This window comes from Mytilus trossulus, chromosome 14 (genome assembly GCF_036588685.1).
Source record: "Mytilus trossulus isolate FHL-02 chromosome 14, PNRI_Mtr1.1.1.hap1, whole genome shotgun sequence".
Lineage (NCBI taxonomy): Eukaryota > Metazoa > Mollusca > Bivalvia > Mytilida > Mytilidae > Mytilus > Mytilus trossulus.
The window spans coordinates 654573-675397 of NC_086386.1; the positions used below are offsets into that span (position 1 = coordinate 654573).

The 20825-nt window shown below is 33.1% G+C and overlaps 1 long non-coding RNA gene across 1 annotated transcript; it reads right to left on the reverse strand.

Moving 5' to 3' along the window:
* Positions 1–11066: 11066 nt before the first annotated feature.
* LOC134696646 (uncharacterized) lies at positions 11067–12240 on the reverse strand. Its single transcript, XR_010102981.1, has 2 exons — positions 12111–12240; positions 11067–11429 (listed from the first exon to the last, which is right to left on the reverse strand). It is a non-coding gene; the product is annotated as an uncharacterized LOC134696646 (long non-coding RNA).
* Between the last annotated feature and the right edge of the window lie 8585 nt (positions 12241–20825).

Consider the following 20825-nt stretch of genomic DNA (forward strand, 5'->3'; position numbering starts at 1 on the left):
AACGGGTAGCATCTAGACAGTTCACCAAGCGGGACAGGGTGATGAATAAACGTATGGGGAATGATCTTACCCATACGTTTATTCATCAATATGGGTAAGATAATCCCCGCCTATCCTTTAGCTATTGCAGCTGCGTCAGCTGCAGATCCACCCAGTCGGAACGACCAGAACGATTCCGTCAAGAAGTCCTGTTCAAAGGCTGGGCTTTATGATGTCCAGCCCTACTATGACCACACGCTCTTTCCGATATTTGACGAGTACACGTCCTACCACACAGACATCAAGAATAAGGGTGAATCTCAGGTAAAGCGGTACCCCGACGGTTCCAAAGACGGGGTATCTGGCGGTTCTTAAGATACCAGGCGGTACCCTGACGGCTCGAAAGCTGATCTACCGGGCGAAAGCCTGACAGTCACAAAGATGGGGACGGTACCTCGACGGTTCCAAAGATGGGGTACCGGGCGGTGAATATAAATATTATAGATACCGTTCCAATAAATGAAAATACCGGACGGAGCCCTATAGAAATGTTTTACTAGTAATAAAAAATATGTTACATAATAATGAATTATACATGTTATACTATGAAAATAAAATTAATACAGCAGATCATAACATTTTCAAATTACCACCAATAGCTATGACGAACTTGGTATCCAATGTGTTATTCGAATAATTTCCTAGAGTTCCAATTTTTTTTTTAAATTGTCCGGCAGTCCCAAATATTTTTTGTCTTGAGATTCGAATGTTTTATTCACAGAATTGTCCGGCGATATCAATGTTTTATCCAAAGAATGGTCCGGCGGTATCAATGTTTTATTCATTAACCTTTTTATCTCTTCATTCGATGCATTTAGTTTCGCAATGCAACGTAGATTGTCTGCTAGCACATCATCGTTACTGCCACTAATAGTTATCAAAAGTACCAGGTTTATAATTTTATACGCCAGACGCGCGTTTCGTCTTCATAATGTCCTCTTTACCTCAACTACGGATCTTTTAACTTGCAAAAGTGAAGATGAGATTATCGGTACAGTCCTTGCATTGTCTGTAATAAGTGTAATATGTAGAATGTTCTGGTCGAATGTCAATTTCTTACGTACGGTATCGGTTGGTCTTCCTCTGTGCAACTACAAATGTTATCAGTAGAGTAACCACAGATAGTATAACATTTTGCCTCAGCCAACAAACAATGTCATGAAAAGGAAATGTCACAGAAATAAAGACAACAGAAGTATACCGCTGTTCAAAATTCAAAAATCGGTAGAGAAAAAACAAATCCGGGTTACAAACTAAAACTGAGGGAAACGTATCAAATATAAGAGAACTACGACACAACAGAGACTCAACACCGAAATGTAACACGCACAGATACGACCTATAATGTAACAATTTCCATTTTCCTGACTTGGTACAGGACATTTCATGACAAAATGGTTGGTTGAACCTAGTTTTGTGGCATGCCAAACCTCACCCTTTAATGTCAGTGTTAATTATAACATTAAAGTATCAACATTACACGACAGGGTTACAATAAATAAACAGATAAATGGGAGAAAAATAGGACAGAGAAACAAACGAATAATAGCCATAAAAAAATGCAAAAGGTGACAGATTAAAAAATATTTGTATACGCCAGACGCGCGCTTCGTCCACACAAAACTATGCTTAGATGTAAAAAGTTTGAAAGCCTTAACAACAAAGTTGATCGTCGAGGACCAAACGTTCCAAAAATATTTTTTTTTATAAAATGACTATTTAAGGTGGTATGGGAATCTAAAATAAAAATGATAGAATTTTGTTCATACTTTGCCAAAACGTAGTATTTATTGATATATGTTGAAATATATAATAAAAATGATAGTTCACAGCGCATTTTCTCAAGCTACAGGACGCAACAAAAAGAAACATTTTGTAAGGATTATACAGGAAAATACACCTTTTTGTGGGTAGAATCTAAACAAAATGATAGAATTGATAAATGCTTAAGGAAAAGATAGCTTTAAGAATTTCAAAAGAAAAGATAGGGTCACCGTGAGTTTTTCCGGCTAAAATACAAATTAGGAAATTTCCATGTAAAATCCTTCAGAAAATGCACTATTTTAGAGTAACCTCCCCTTAAAATGGCAATTTAAAAAAATAAATAAAAAATAAACAAAAATAATCAACATTTCTAAAAATTTATATTTTCATAAATTGGTTCTTTTAAATGAAAATTCATATTAAATATCTGCATTTCTGCATCAAATTTTGCTAACTTGATAGAAAATCTGGACCTTTGGTTCACTGTTTTTGACATCAAAGATGGAGGAAGACACCCATGCCACCTAAATAGAAATACATGATTAAACTTAAGTGGTGACTAGCTATAGAATAAAAACGAATACATGACAAAATCACAGCCCTGTTAGTCATAGTCAATGCAACGTTGAGATATTTGACAAAATCCAATGACAACAGCAAACACAACACGAAACCCAACAAATTATTTGGGATGAAAAGGTACCGTCCAACGTCTTAAAGCAGTACGAATTCACACTCAACAAAACAGTCTCATTCCAGAATAAGTCAAGTTCTGTAATAAAAAGATCAGACGACGTAATGACAAACCACAATCTAACACGTGGTAAAAATGTCCCTAGTTAGTTTGGACAAAGATGAATCGTATGGATCAACCTATTTTTGATGATGTCCGTATGAAGGTACGGAAAGACCATTGGTCACGTCTGCGCAGGCACTTAAAAACTAATAATTTGTTGTACACAACACATGAACATTGAATAATGAACATACTATTTGAAATATTACAGAAAGTTTACCCCCTCATCCCATCCAGTTGTTAAAATAGGTGGTTTTGAAGTTTATCTTAACAAACTTCAAGCATTAGGGAATATTTTAACATAAAAAGTAGCTTACAAAAACAGAATTTTGAAAAATGAGAAAATATCGGGGACAAAAAACCGGCCTAATCGTACCTTGTCCTTTACGGAGTATCATTTTTAATCCGTCCTCCTCATAATTTTGTAGGGGCAGTTTCTGCGTTAGGAGTACACTCCAGTTTATGAAGTGTATAGTGTGAACATGCACGAGAATAAACGTATTATTTGAAGCTGATTTTTTAAAGGTACACTTTCTTTTCAAGTTTTTGGTTGGTACTTTTGGTTATGAATATTAATTTGTTGAGGTGTGGTTGCTGTAGACATAGGCAAATGTGTTGGTTTTTTAAAGGGTTGAAATGTGCACCTGCTTAGATTATATCTACATTTGGATGAGTTAAAACAATTTGGTCGGGTTAAAACTGACTCATTAAATATACAGGCGACTGCGGTACCCAAACTTGTATATTACATCCAAATAATGTGACAGCAGCCTGGATTTAACTGGATGTAGCCCACCTTTTCCAAAAAAAACATGCCTTGTATATACTTATCAAGAGTCATTGTTTTATCAAGGGTTAATCTTGTGTTCTGATAGCATTAACTTGGGGAGGTACCGTTTGATTTTTAAAGAGTCCCAGGGATTTATGTCCAGACGTTTTTATCCCAATATTGTTTGAAATACCCCTCACCCTAAACATCAATTGTTAGCTCCCTTTATCTTGACATAATTTATGACAAATTTCAGTTTGCAAAACAGATTGTATGATTTAAGTCAATGACAGTTCTATGATTTATTATTTAAATGGCACCTGTAATGGCTTAATAAATGTAGTTTCTGGTGTCTTTTTTCTTGCTGTTATTTCTTTTATCTAGGGTTAACTACTTTACCAATTAAAAGTGCGTTTATAGTTCAGCTAGGAAGAGTGCTTCTAAATAATTTGTATATATATATCAGTCATGATATCATAAGGGACGACATCAAAAGTTCAATGTAGGATAAAAAAAACTTAATTCACATAGTTTTTTCACTGACCCCCGCAGCCCCTCTTAATTTAATTTGGGGAAAATTATTTTACCAATAGGGATGTATGTACAAATCGATTTTAGGTATACAAAACTTGTAGAATATTAACACCCCCCTCCCCCACCCCCATACTATTTGATTTAAGTTTTTTTTTTATCGTACATCGATCTTTTGATTGCGTCCCTAACATGGTTAGAATTTGCTTCTTTGATTTTTCACAGCAAGATTTAATATAAATTGAATGACAATGTACAGTACATATCCATGTAAGCCATTTAAACTCCTTCAATAATGAAAATTTACAAGGTCTTGTTTTAGAATGTGATAAAAAGATATTCGGGCTTAAATTGTGATAATTCAACTTTTCTTGTAGATCAATCAACTGATGTAACAGAAGAATTACATAATGTAAATGTTGTAAATGTGACAAACAGTACCACTGGACAGAGTACATGCAAGTTATTGTCAGCTCGTGATAATGTTTCAAGTTTAAATTTGTCTTCAAATGCTTTATCGCCAGAGGCTCACAAATTACTAACAGAACTAAAATTCACAATTATTCATTGTGCAACTCCCGTGGATGTTCTTCTTTTAGCTATTGGAAAAATAGAAGACAATCAACACTTAAAGAAAAAAATGATCATTCCTGGCTAAATAGCAATAACCTATCATATTGTGAAACAACTAGGCTTTGGAATTTCACTTTTATTGAAGGTGATGGTTTAAATTGTATTCTGTGTAAAAAAAACATGATATGAAAAATCCTAGAAATAAATCCAGTGTGTTTTCACAAGAAGCAAGTAAACGTTTTAGAATGGCAACTTTATATGATCATATAAAATGTCAAAAACATCAGGACGCCAAATCTTCTGAAGTTCTCAATAGAGTATATGTCTTTCAAAAGGAAATTGAACATAAGGAATCTGTCAATCAACAATGATCAGGAAATCCTTTTATCAATATTTTTGTTACTTCTTCTTTCTTGCAAAGGAATCAATAGCAAATTGCAAAATTGTTCATTTTTTTAAATTTATTGAGCATACTGGATTGAATGATCTGAAATATTTTACTCATAGATCTGTACAATCTCGTCGAGACATATTATTGAAATCATCTGACACAGTACAAAGTAACTTACTTGAAAAACTAGCAACGGTTTACTCATTGATGATATGTCTGATGTTGCGCCAATGGAACAAATGATTTTCTATGTACCAAATGTTGACCTGATTCACATGAAGTAAACACTGATTTTTTATGTATTTGTAATTTATTTGAAATTCTGATTCTGCCAATTCACAAACACTAGTTGATGTGCTTTGCATGAAACTGAAGGACTTACAAATGAATGTTAAAAAGATGTCTGTTTTGTGTTCTGATGGGGCGTCTGTAATGGTGGGTAAAAAGGACTGGCCTCAAAATTGGAAAAAAAGAACTCCTCTCTAATTGCAGTTCATTGCATATGCCACAGACTAGCTTTAGCTTGACTGATACCAATATTAAACTTAAATCAATAGGCAATGTGGAACAAATCGTGTTACAATTTTGAAAGTTGTTCCACTATTCACAAAAAAAAATTGCATTTTTTTTTGAAACATTTGCAGAATTATCGTAACCTTATAAATAACACTTCTATTGAGAAAAAAAATGCTGTAAAATTTTGAAAAAAGCCTGTAAAACCCGTTGGCATATATAGCTTTGATGCTTCAATTGAAGCTGTCTGGGGGGAACTAGTTCCTGTTGTACAAACTCTTAGTGCAATTTCAGAATCAGATAACACCTCTTAGTTTAGTTAATCATGCAAGTTGCCAACATAACAGCAGTTCTATGTTTGGATCAAATACGAATTTCAATTATCAAATTTACATAAAATTAAACCACCAGCCTTTTAATTATTATGAATCCTTTACATTATCTTCGAATTCTTTAAAAAGTGATGTTTTCAGGGGTCTGAATAAGGGTCTAGGAGACCCCCAGAATGCAGGATTTTGCACCATTTTCAAAAAAAAAATCTGGGGACCTTGAGCGGGCCCCAGACACCCGGCCGTAAGCACGACAAGCAAGCTCGTCGGCGCAAACGGATGCGCCGTCCGCATTGGATAGCCGCCTATTTTAGAATTTCAGCCTGCGTCTTCAAAACTTACTGACACCACTGGTTATTAAAATCTTCCCATCACATCCCGAATGTAAAAAAATATGTTTTATAATAATAAGTTATACAATGAACCTAAAACCGCTACAGTAAGACATATGAAAAGGCCAGAATTTTTCATTCAACATTTGCATAAGACATTCAAAATTGTTTGATTCAGTTTCAGTTACCTATGTACAAAGAGTTCTAGAATGCCATGATAATATTTCAACTAAATTTTGAAATACTGAAAGGTTAGAATTGAATGATGTTGAGTGGTCTTGTGACACTTTACCTGGAGCTTGCTGTTGATAATAAATATATGTTTAACAGGTGAGAAAAAGTATTTATTCAGAGTTTAAACATCCTATTTCATCTCATTCACAATTTTTTGAATAAATACATTGCATATAAAAATCAAGCAGTTTTGGCAACATCATTTCAAAATGCTTCATCAAAACAGGTTCCCTCAATAAAAATGTTATTTTTGATAGCATTTGTCCATACAACAAAATCAGATCATGGTAGACCTATTTCTGCTAACTCTCCTAGCACTTTGGCATAAAACTTCTGATTTCTCTTGAATTGTGTTCCTGTTAATACCCATTCCAAATAAACATTAGCTGAGTTCAGGTTTAAATTGTAAAACATGAAAGGTACATTTAATCTCTAGTAACCCAGTTTCTGTACCGTCTAAAACCTTCCCATCAGTAATTTCAAATCTTTAGGTAAAGGTGAGTCCAGTGGGTAACACTGTAAATCTCCCTTTAATGCTTTCTGGAAAGTTATATATTCCTGTCCTGCCTTGTCTTCCATATCTACACCCCACTACATGACCTTTAGTAATTGAGGATACCTGTAGGAATAAAATACAAATAAGGAAGAGTAAATTGTGGCTATATTTAATGTTACCTATCAGTAGCATCATACTATGGTAATGAAAGGATTTATTTATAGAATTTATCAGTGTTTCAAACTGCGTCATAGGCTTACATGTAAACCAGCTGATCTCTGAAAAAAAAATGCTACATAGAAAAAAAAATTCATGTTCATATCATGTATGTACTAATGTTAAATTGTGATTTCAGCGAGAAAAAAAAAGGGGGTCATGCCACGAAAAATAAAAAGTTACGTAACCCTGAAGTCAAAGCATTTTTTTTTAACTTTCTGTTTGCTGTTTTTACTAGGCCGCACCACTTCCAGTAAACATGATATCCGTCCAATTTCCTGGATTGATATCCCACAAAACTTATTTTTATTTTTGAATTTATATATATTTTTCAATTCAACATAAACCTATAATCAAACTGAAAAAAATGAGTCCAGAAAAAAATTCAGAAGAAAATGGACTATTTTGTTCCCATCCATGTTTTGACATGCACCGGAAACTGGATTGGTAATACAAGACTGGTCCTTAAGGTATGTAATAAGCCCGAAAGTACATACTTGTGTGATGTTTGTCAACTCCCTTTGAGTGTAAATACATGCAGTTAACTATAAATTACAGTAAATTATCTATTTCATTGATGTAACTACAAAATATAGTGCATAAATGTTTCACTTGAAGGCTCATTTCTTACCCCAGGAGTGGATTACCTTAGCCGTATTTGGCACAACTTTTTGGAATTTTGGATCCTCAATGCTCTTCAACTTTGTATTTATTTGGCTTTTTAACTATTTTGATCTGAGCGTCACTGATGAGTCTTATGTAGACGAAACGTGCGTCTGGCGTATAAAATTATAATCCTGGTACTTTTGATAACTATTCAAAAAACTTTAAAACAATGCTAAATAAGAGAATGATAAAGCATAAGCATAGTTCATGCATCAGTGAATTTCTGTGTTTAAATAAAAGAATTAACCTCACTTTTATTGTTAGAAAATGCAGCATCAAACAGTATATTTTCTTTCTTTTTTTTTTAATTTCTTTTTTTTTCATTTTAGTTTTGCCTTCTATGAAGTACAGATAAGCATTTTAGATGTTCCATTATTTAATATGATCAAATTAAAGTAGAAGTGTACCTATCCAAGATCCATCTAAAATCTGTTCCACCAGATACACTTGTGAGGAATTCCATCTTAGAACATAAATAATAAAGGCAACAGTAGTATACCGCTGTTCAAAACTCATAAATCCATGGAAAAACAAACAAAATCGGGGTAACAAACTAAAACCGAGGGAAACGCATTAAATATAAGAGGAGAACAACGACACAGCACTGTAATGTAACCCACACAGAAACGAACCAAGCATCAGACAAAATCCCACGAGAATAACAAATATAACATCAAAACCATGAAGCATACTGCTTGTGATACGTCCTACAGATGGGTGCGGTCCTAACCTTGACAAAAGTTAACTTAGAGTTAACTTGTTGACTGCTTTCTAAGTTAACTTGAGAATTTTTAAGCAGTCAAGCAAGTTAACTTCGTCGTTGGTGGACCAGACCTACGGTCTGCTTTTTTAGGACTGCTGCAGACCTATCGACAAGTCTGCTCCAGACCAGACCTGTGGACAAGTCTGCTTTTGACCAGTCCTGAGGACAGGTCTACCCCAGACCAGACCTGTGGACAAGTCTGCTTTTGACCAGTCCTGAGGACAGGTCTGCCTCAGACCAGACCTGTGGACAGGTCTGCTCCTGACCAGACCTGAGGACAGGTCTGCTTTTGACCAGACCTGTAGACAAGTCTGCTATTGACCAGACCTGAGGACAGGTCTGCTTATGACAGATTATCGTTATAAGAGTTTTCATATCAGACTTGAGCTTTCATTAAAATATGTAAACAACATTCGTATTGTTTTTCCACAGATATCATTTATTATTTACTCGCTAGACTCTACTAGATATTATACAAATGCTCTCTTTTATTTGATATACATGTATTCTTATATAAATAAAAAATGGCTATACGATCACACAGAGTTTTTTTTATTAGAAGGCGGATAGAAAGGTTATCCAACGCATCGGAATAATATTCTTATATCACGGGATATCGGCAACATTGTCTACGTTACTTCTTTCCCCGTTGTTTACCTGTCCCTTCCTAAATTTTACTTTATGCATAAATTTATACTTGCATGGATATTTCATTGATATTCAACTTAATTGTTTGCATTGGATTTACTATTCTATTTTCCGCAGAATATTCTAACAGAAATTGTACAGTGTCCGTAAGCATACGGTGGGGTTAAACTATCAACAATCTCGTCAAATTCGTCAGATTTATCAAGAGATTTGTCATTGCCGATATTTATATTGGACGTCCTAAAATTATACTCAATGCCCACTTTAATGAAATAGTTGCCACTTGACGTTTAACTATAAACAAAATCAATCAACCGACATAATAGATTCCAAAAAGAGAACCTCGTATATTTTTTTTATTAAATCATTGTAAATAGTAAAAATGAATTTAGACATGTCAATGTTGGTACTTTGATGATGTGGCATAATAGTTTTGTTTTACACATACACCATCATGAACTCCTATATATGATGTGACTGTTATTATAAAGAAAGAGATGACATTCTGACATTCTCAATTTATTCAGAATATTTTTTGCATTTATAGTTTTCCAATATTATTGATTACGTGTACATTTACGGTCCTACTAAAATGTGAACAGGAGCGCCAGGAGAAGACTTTAAGGCGCTCGGTTCAATGGTATGCGGGTATATAGATTTGCAAATAAAAGTGCACATATGATCAGTGTTGGTCAAATAGTTTTGTTTTCCAAGTCAGCATGAGGTATCAAAACTACTGAAATTTTGTTACGTATCAATGTTTTGAATAAAAGGAGGACACGCTGGTATCCTTAATTTATGCGAACCAAAATTTGTTGTTATTAAATTGCAATTTTGCTGTCCATTGTCATGATTATATTATACATTGATTCCTGACATAAAAAATATGGCTGATTAATACAATGTGGGTACGTCATGTTGTATATATAGATTTACAAATTAAAGTGCACATATGGTCAGTTTTAGTAATGCGGTCAAATAATTTTGTTGTACAAGTCAGCTGGAGGTATCAAAACTACTGAAATTTTGTTACGTATCAATATTTTGAATAAAATGAGGACATGCTGGTATCCTAAATTTATGCGAACAAAAATTTGTTGTTATTATATTGCAATATTGCTGTCCATTGTCATGATTGTATTATACATTGAATCCTGACATAAAAAATAAGGCAGATTTACTATGCAGGTATATAGATTTACAATTTAAAGTTCACATATGGTCAGTTTTGGTAATGCAGTCAAATAATTTTGTTGTACAAATCAGCTGGAGTTATCAAAACTACTGAAGTTTTGTTACGTATCAATATTTTGAATAAAATGAGGACATGTTGGAATTCTAAATTTATGTGAACAAAAATTTGTTGTTATTATATTGCAAAATTGCTGTCCATTGTCATGTTTACTACAATGTTACCTCGAGGTTCAACGTTGATAGTAAAAAAAATCCCAGAATTTTTTTGAATGATATTGAAAATGATATGAACCTTCGAATTCTTATAACATCGGAATAGAAAATATGTGATCCGAATTAACCATGCACGTGTGTTACAGAATATTATGAACTTTTATGATGTACAGGGGGTAAGGGTTTTTCTTAAACAATATTATGATCCCAAATTTGATGAGTTTTGTTGGCAATAATTTAATATACACACTACATATAACAAAGTATATATTAAATCTCAATGTATTATTATTAGGAAAAATGTTTGACTCTGTAAAAAAAAATCTTCCCCCTCCCCCGTATTGCATGTAATGGTTTAAACCTAAAGGATTCGCACTAACTGCCTAAAAGGGGTCCGCTCCAGTCTTGAATCAGTGATTTTGTTTATCATAAACAAAATATTGTCTCACACTGAAAGGGGCAGCCGGGCAACATGCACAGCCCGGATTGTCAAAACAACTAAGATTTACAAAAATGATTACAAACAAAAACTATCAGTTGGACAATCTTACTGGAATCTGATTATCTCTACTGATAAATAATGCAACACTAATGACACATTTAAGTTTTGGAATGATTTTATTCACAAAGAATGTTTCTCATTGGTATACATTTCTATGCTCTTGTCTTTTCAGAGTTTATATTGGAAATTAAAAATTGCTGCATGAAAGACACAAGCTCCACATTCCTATGCATATGATTTTATATGTATGAGAATCATTCCATAAAATATCCGTTTGTTATCCTTTCAATGCATGACACTGTCTAGTGTTTTTTCTGCCACAATTACAAGGAAAACCTGGCTAAACTTATGCTAAATCAAACACTTGAATCTTACATCGCTATTGATGTTAAGCAATTATTTAAAGAGCCATCCGGAACTGTTGGGTTTTATGACAGTCTTCCTTCCATACACACCATCGCTGCAAAATAATTTGAACATTCAATTAGATGATTATAATATTATTTGGCAATCCAAAGAGAACCTGAAAACATCAGACCACAATAAACAGAGACCCCCCAAAAAAAGCCAATTTTACTTTACAATGAAATTGAAAAAGTAGTTAGTTACATGTCAAATCATCTTTTGGCTGTCGACAAAAAATAAATAAAATCTAAATTTCGTAGCATTTAACCCCCCCCTTTTTTTAACTGAATTTGTTCAAGGTATGGTGGTTTTACCCCTTTTCAGATTTCAGTATGTCAAGTTGTATATCTTTTATAAATTAGATGAATTTCTAGCAAGTTTCTACGACAAAATACTATGCATCTGAATTAAATTGTTTACTATTTGAAAAAGCGCGCCTTCTTTTACTTTAATTTACTTCCCTTTATTTCACATAGCAACAAATATTAAAAACTGCCACATTTGACTGCATATCAATTTTTTTTCCCCAAAAAAATATATGTCAAGCAGCATAATTAACTTTACAAATTGGGAGAAAATCAAGATGTTCCGACTATAGGTTAGTATTAAAAAAAATAATGAAAGGTTGGCATGATTCCAGGTTTGAACCCTGACGACACTTAAAATCGAAAATTCACTTATTTACCTATCATATGAAGATACGATGATGTGATAAACTTAACAATTAATAATTTACCTGGTGCATTATCATATTCACATTACGTTGACACGTCTCAGTTCGTCTGTGTTAGCTCCTTTCAAGCTCGTAAACAATGTACACCATTTCCCGCTATTCTTTACCGATTACCTCTAGTCAGAAGAGCCCACTGTTTACAGGGGCGATAATATTTTATCACCAGTTCACGCACTGTATACATTGAATCCTGACATAAAAAATATGGCTGATTTACTATGCGGGTATATAGATTTACAAATTAAAGTGCATATATGGTCAGTTTTGTTGGATGCGGTCAAATAATGTTGTTGTACAAGTCAACTGGAGGCATCAAAACTACTGAAATGTTGTTACGTATCAGTATTTTAAGTAAAAAGAGGACATGCTGGCACCCTTAATTTAGGCAAACACAAATTTGTTGTTATTATATTGCAATATTGCTGTCCATTTTCATGATTGTATTATACATTGAATCCTGACATTAAAAATAAGGCTGATTTACTATGCTGGTATATAGATTTACAATTTTAAGTTCACATATGGTCAGTTGTGGTAATGCGGTCAAATAATTTTGTAGTACAAGTCAACTGGAGGCATCAAAACTACTGAAATGTTGTTACGTATCAATATTTTGAGTAAAAAGAGGACATGCTGGCACCCTTAATTTAGGCGAACAAAAATTTGCAGTCATTATTTAAATGAATTAAACTATTGCTGATTGTGGCTGCATAGTTCAAGGATGTATAACTAACAAGGACGTATACACCTAACATCAAATATACTTCTTTTCAAAAAATAAATATATGTGATTGAATTTGATCTCGGAATATATATATATTCAGTGCCTGTTATCATTGTAAACGAGATCGTTTTTATTATAGATAGATTATCAGATCACAGATAAATTTGTGTTACATTCTGTGCGTACTTATTTTCAAATATTTGTATTTAATCCTGTTCATAAAACGGAAGTATTAATTTTCAGATTACTTTATTTTCGATGTTTATACTACGAAACAAAGATATTTTTTTTTTTAAATCATCGAAGAGCGGTCCTGGTTACAAGTTAACTTAGTGTTGAGCAGATCAGTCAAAAGGTAACTTGGGAACAGGTCTGGTTTTGATCGGATTTGTCCAAGCAGAAGTTAACTTTGTGGCAGGACCGGTTTCCGAGTTAACTTATGTTAACTTTATGACAGGACTGGTTCCGAAGTTAACTTATGTTAACTTATGACAGGACTGGTTCGAAGTTAACTTATATCAATAGCGGATCTGTTTCCAAGTTAACTTTTTGGCAGACATAAAAACAGTCCTAGGACCAAGTCCGCTTTTCAAGTTAACTAGATTTTGGTCCTAGAACTGGTCAGAGCAGTCCTATATTCGGTCACAGGTTAACTTTGACCAGTCCAAATGACTGGTTATCAAGTTAACTTGCTGTACAGGTTAGGAGTGCACCCATCTGTATGTGAAGGTCTTTCCACATTTGGTTTTGTCTGTGGTCAGAAGTTTCCTTCTCAATAAATGTTACTTATTCCGTGCTTATCTCAACTGGTGGAATTGAAAATATAGATTTGAAGTAAAGTATTCCATCAGAATTATGATTGTGTAAAAAAAGCTTATACACTGGAAATGAATAAATGGAGCTTATCACGATCAAAGAGGGATAATCCATCAACAAAAATAACACCTTAAGAATTATGTTTTTCAAAGCTAATAATGAGACTTATTTATGACTTGATTTTTTTGGTTATCTAAAACACTTACTATTGTCTGACGTAAACACCATTTTTGTCCTAGCGAGCTGAAGTGGAGACGTCCTTAACAACTATTGCTTCTGGGACCATATCCGTTGTTCCAAATGCTACACATACCTTTGAAATAAATTGGCAGATTATCTTCTTTTATCATAGTTAAAAGTGTATGTTTCTTCATCTATTTGCTTCTTTTATTCCAATATTGTGCCCTGTATGTTGTTATGACACTGTAGGTACATAACATGTGAAGGCCACAACAAATTGGTTATAATTTTTTTTGTTTAAATAATAAATTGTGTTATCATAAACATGTAGACAAAATTATTACGACTCTATAAGATTGTTACATTTTGGAGTGAAAATTACAAATCTATTAATGAGAAAAGGTAATGAAAATTGACAATTAACAATAATTAAGAATAGATACAATAAAATTAAAAAGTTTGAAATTAGTATGTACATGTAGTGTGTCCTAAATTTCAATTTATTATGATTGTTGAATGAGTATCTTTTATGATCTAGTCATTTACACTTTGTTATTAATATATACATCTATTTATGTTTAATACAGTTTTAAAACCTCATTCATACTGTGTTTCTTGCTTTATCAAAGAAAAAGAGTCCCATAGTGTGTACATATAAATGTAATAAGTTGTTAAAAACGAAAATTGAGTGGTTTAATTGTTCAAAGTCGGGAGTATTTATTTCAGTGGTCGATGTTAGTTTATGTCGGTCATCATTTGTTTTTAGTTTTCTCACGTTTTAGATCTATTCATTTCGGGGCCTTTTATAGCTGACTGAACGGTATGAGTTTTCCCAAATTTGAAAGACTTATAGTTGTCAATATGTCTAATTAATTCCACTTCATTTTATCTTTATTGGATAGTCTCATACATATGCAATGACACCACATCTCTTTGTTTTTATTAGATGCACATACGCTTATGATGGAAGGAGAAAGGTACTTCATTTTCCCACAGATCAAATATTCAATTCTTTTTTTAAACCTTATCCTTGGAAAACAAATTTTCATGGATATCCCCTGCATCAAAATGCACAGATCTGTGAAGTCTTTTGAATTTATTGACACTACCACCGTTATATCTTGGTCTAAGGATCATAAAACTGTATATTGTGGCAAATGATGGCTTTGGGATACTCTAAACAAAAAAAGGTAGGTGGCAGAGGAGAAAAGTGTGCTGACAGAAACAGGAATAGATTTCTGTTAGCTCCTGGACCTATGTTTGTAGCTTCAGAGACTGCTCTAAGAGGAGTTAAACCAGTTTCAGTGACATTGTGGACCAATAATGTGCCTACTAGATAATCTTTTTTTCTAAAGTGGTGTTTATATTCAGTTATGTAGCGAGATTGCGAAGATTTTCGATGGATAGTTCTTCAAATTTTCCCGGGTCGCAATACTTGTTTAGTGTAAACAGTTGATATTGTTATGATACCATTGATGTAAAAAGAGTATTCTCGTGTTTTATATTTTATTGTTAAAATGCATTGGAAATAACATTTCTAATTTTATAACAATGAAATGCAGTGTTTTGTAACTATAACATTGTGGGTTGTACCGACATTTTCACATCCACCCAGAGCCGCTGCTGCGCATGTATGCATATCAAATTAGTAAACAATACTATAGGCATTTTCTTAAGACAGACATTTTGTAAATTTTAATCAAATTTTAAAAGTCCTGTAAGATTAGATAAAAAAGAAGATGTGGTATGATTGCCAATGAGACAAATATCCACAAAAGACCAAAATGACACAAACATTAACAATTATAGGTCACCGTACGGCCTTCAACAATGAGCAAAGCCCATGCCGCATAAAGTCAGCTATAAAAGGCCCCGATAAGACAATGTAAAACAATTCAAGCGAGAAAACTAACGGCCTTATAAAAAATGAACGAAAAACAAATATGTAACACATAAACAAACGACAACCACTGAATTACAGGCTCCTGACTTGGGACAGGCACATACATAAATAATGTGGCGGGGTTAAACATGTTAGCGGGATCCCAACCCTCCCCCTAACCTGGGACAGTGGTGTAACACTACAAGCTTTTTAAGAAATGCTTGAAATAATGACATTCCTAAAATGTGCAAAAATATTGAGTCAAAGAATGTCTTGCACAATGAAGTAGTTAGTTCTATGATTATGATTCAATTCAACAACATATCAGGCAGGATTTTTTATTTGTTCTTAACGTCGTACCTACAGTCCCCCTCCCTTTCGTTAATGTGAAGTACCGAATAAGACTATTTACCGGATTTGTTATAACATAAGCAAGACGACGGGTGTCACATAGTTTAAACATATTTATTTATAGTGGATTGGGAAACAAGTTTTGCAACTTATATTAATCCCTTTCCACTTTGCGGGTGTCACATGTGGAGCAAGATCTGCTTACCCTTCCGGGGCAATAGAGATGACCCCTAGTTTTTGGTGGGAATCGTGTAACTTATTCTACAGTTTTCTATTGTTTGTCAGTTTGTCTTTTTCATTTTTAACCATGGCATTGTCAGTTCATTTTCGATTTATGAGTTTGACTGTCCCTCTGGTATATTGTGTCCCTCTTTATCACATTTGTCTGGATTTTGTTTGGTAAGACCATGTTTTGGTTAGATCTGGATTTTGTTTGGTAAGACCATGTTTTGGTTAGATCTGGATTTTGTTTGGTAAGACCATGTTTTGGTTAGATCTGGATTTTGTTTGGTAAGACCATGTTTTGGTTAGATCTGGATTTTTCATATTTACTTCTATAGAAAAGGAAAGATATGGGGATATCCATGTATGAATGAAATTCATTTCATGCAAAAGAGAAATCAAACAAAAAACCTATAACAAATTATAAATTTGTCAAACAAATGATATGATTAAGTTTATTACCATAAGATGTTTACTAATATTAAAATCTATAACTTTTGTATATCATTATCTATTATGGTAATGATGATAAGGATAACGACATTATCACAGTAAGATATACACACAACACACTTAATAGATTTATTGTAACATCTGCTCTCTAGGGAATGAAGAGGTGTTATTCATAATTAATAAATTTGCAGCGTATGTAATAATTTTTAATGTCACATATTGGCCAATTTTACATCTTCACAAACAACAACTGATGCATAAGACACTGGAATGAAGAAAGGAATAATGAAATTTGGTATTCAACGAATAATAATGTATCCATATTTATGCATTATTAATGATCGTGCATCGTTAATATTAACTTATATATGTCCTTCTTGAGCGGACCCCAGACACCCGGCCGTAAGCACGACAAGCAAGTTCGTCGGCGCGAACGGATGCGCCGTCCGCATTGGATAGCCGCCTATTTTAGAATTTCAGCCTGCGTCTTCAAAACTTACTGACACCACTGGTTATTAAAATCTTCCCATCACATACCGAATGTAAAAAGATATGTTTTATAATAATAAGTTATACAATGAACCTAAAACCGCTACAGTAAGACATATGAAAAGGCAAGAATTGTTCATTCAACATTTGCATAAGACATTCAAAATTGTTTGATTCAGTTTCAGTTACCTATGTACAAAGAGTTCTAGAATGCCATGATAATATTTCAAACTAAATTTTGAAATACTGAAAGGTTAGAAGTGAATGATGTTGAGTGGTCTTGTGACACTTTACCTGGAGCTTGCTGTTGATAATAAATATATGTTTAACCGGTGAGAAAAAGTATTTATTCAGAGTTTAAACATCCTATTTCATCTCATTCACAATTTTTTGAATAAATACATTGCATATAAAAATCAAGCAGTTTTGGCAACATATCATTTCAAAATGCTTCATCAAAACAGGTTCCCTCAATAAAAATGTTATTTTTGATAGCATTTATCCATACAACAAAATCAGATCATGGTAGACCTATTTCTGCTAACTCTCCTAGCACTTTGGCATAAATCTTCTGATTTCTCTTGAATTGTGTTCCTGTTAATACCCATTCCAAATAAACATTAGCTGAGTTCAGGTTTAAATTGTAAAACATGAAAGGTACATTTAATCTCTAGTAACCCAGTTTCTGTACCGTCTAAAACCTTCCCATCAGTAATTTCAAATCTTTAGGTAAAGGTGAGCCCAGTGGGTAACACTGTAAATCTCCCTTTAATGCTTTCTGGAAAGTTATATATTCCTGTCTTGCCTTGTCTTCCATATCTACACCCCACTACATGACCTGTAGTAAATAAGGATACCTGTAGGAATAAGATACAAATAAGGAAGAGTAAATTGTTGCTATATTTAATGTTACCTATCAGTAGCATCATACTATGGTAATGAAAGGATTTATTTATAGAATTTATCAGTGTATCAAACTGCTTCATAGGCTTACATGTAAACCAGCTGATCTCTGAAAAAAAATGCTACATAGAAAAAAAAATTCATGTTCATATCATGTATGTACTAATGTTAAATTGTGATTTCATCGAGAGAGAAAAAGGGGGTCATGCCACGAAAAATAAAAAGTTACGTAACCCTGAAGTCAAAGCATTTTTTTTTTAACTTTCTGTTTGCTGTTTTAACTAGGCCGCACCACTTCCAGTAAACATGATATCCGTCCAATTTCCTGGATTGATATCCCACAAAACTTATTTTTATTTTTGAATCTATATATTTTTCAATTCAACATAAACCTATAATCAAACTGAAAAAAATGAGTCCAGAAAAAAATTCAGAAGAAAATGGACTATTTTGTTCCCATCCATGTTTTGACATGCACCGGAAACTGGATTGGTAATACAAGACTGGTCCTTAAGGTATGTAATAAGCCCGAAAGTACATACTTGTGTGATGTTTGTCAACTCCCTTTGAGTGTAAATACATGCAGTTAACTATAAATTACAGTAAATTATCTATTTCATTGATGTAACTACAAAATATAGTGCATAAATGTTTCACTTGAAGGCTCATTTCTTACCCCAGGAGTGGATTACCTTAGCCGTATTTGGCAACTTTTTGGAATTTTGGATCCTCAATGCTCTTCAACTTTGTATTTATTTGGCTTTTTAACTATTTTGATCTGAGCGTCACTGATGAGTCTAATGTAGACGAAACGCGCGTCTGGCGTATAAAATTATAATCCTGGTACTTTTGATAACTATTAAAAAAACTTTAAAACAATGCTAAATAAGAGAATGATAAAGCATAAGCATAGTTCATGCATTAGTGAATTTCTGTGTTTAAATAAAAGAATTGACCTCACATCATTGTAAGAAAATGCAGCATCAAACAGTATATTTTCTTTCTTTTTTTTTATTTTAGTTTTGCCTTCTATGAAGTACAGATAAGCATTTTAGATGTTCCATTTTTTAATATGATCAAATTAAAGTAGAAGTGTACCTATCCAAGATCCATCTAAAATCTGTTCCACCAGATACACTTGTGAGGAATTCCATCTTAGAACATGAATAATAAAGGCAACAGTAGTATACCGCTGTTCAAAACTCATAAATCCATGGAAAAACAAACAAAATCGGGGTAACAAACTAAAACCGAGGGAAACGCATTAAATATAAGAGAAGAACAACGACACAGCACTGTAATGTAACCCACACAGAAACGAACCAAGCATCAGACAAAATCCCACGAGAATAACAAATATAACATCAAAACCATGAAGCATACTGCTTGTGATACGTCCTATGTGAAGGTCTTTCCACATTTGGTTTTGTCTGTGGTCAGAAGTTTCCTTCTCAATAAATGTTACTTATTCCGTGCTAATCTCAACTGGTGGAATTGAAAATATAGATTTGAAGTAAAGTATTCCATCAGAATTATGATTGTGTAAAAAAAGCTTATACACTGGAAATGAATAAATGGAGCTTATCACGATCAAAGAGGGATAATCCATCAACAAAAATAACACCTTAAGAATTATGTTTTTCAAAGCTAATAATGAGACTTATTTATGACTTAATTTTTTTGGTTATCTAAAACACTTACTATTGTCTGACGTAAACACCATTTTTGTCCTAGCGAGCTGAAGTGGAGACGTCCTTAACAACTATTGCTTCTGGGACCATATCCGTTGTTCCAAATGCTACACATACCTTTGAAATAAATTGGCAGATTATCTTCTTTTATCATAGTTAAAAGTGTATGTTTCTTCATCTATTTGCTTGTTTTATTCCAATATTGTGCCCTGTATGTTGTTATGACACTGTAGGTACATAACATGTGAAGGCCACAACAAATTGGTTATAATTTTTTTTTTTGTTTAAATAAGAAATTGTGTTATCATAAACATGTAGACAAAATTATTACGACTCTATAAGATTGTTACATTTTGGAGTGAAAATTACAAATCTATTAATGAGAAAAGGTAATGAAAATTGACAATTAACAATACTTAAGAATAGATACAATAAAATTAAAAAGTTTGAAATTAGTATGTACATGTAGTGTGTCCTAAATTTTGATTTATCATGATTGTTAAATGAGTATCTTTTATGATCTAGTCATTTACACTTTGTTATTAATATATACATCTATTTATGTTTAATACAGTTTTAAAACCTCATTCATACTGTGTTTCTTGCTTTATCAAAGAAAAAAGAGTCCCATAGTGTGTACATATAAATGTAATAAGTTGTTAAAAACGAAAATTGAGTGGTTTAATTGTTCAAAGTCGGGAGTATTTATTTCAGTGGTCGATGTTAGTTTATGTCGGTCATCATTTTTTTTAGTTTTCTCACGTTTTATATCTATTCATTTCGGGACCTTTTATAGCTGACTGAACGGTATGAGTTTTCCCAAATTTGAAAGACTTATAGTTGTCAATATGTCTAATTAATTCCACTTCATTTTATCTTTATTGGATAGTCTCATACATATGCAATGACACCACATCTCTTTGTTTTTATTAGATGCACATACGCTTATGATGGAAGGAGAAAGGTACTTCATTTTCCCACAGATCAAATATTCAATTCTTTTTTTA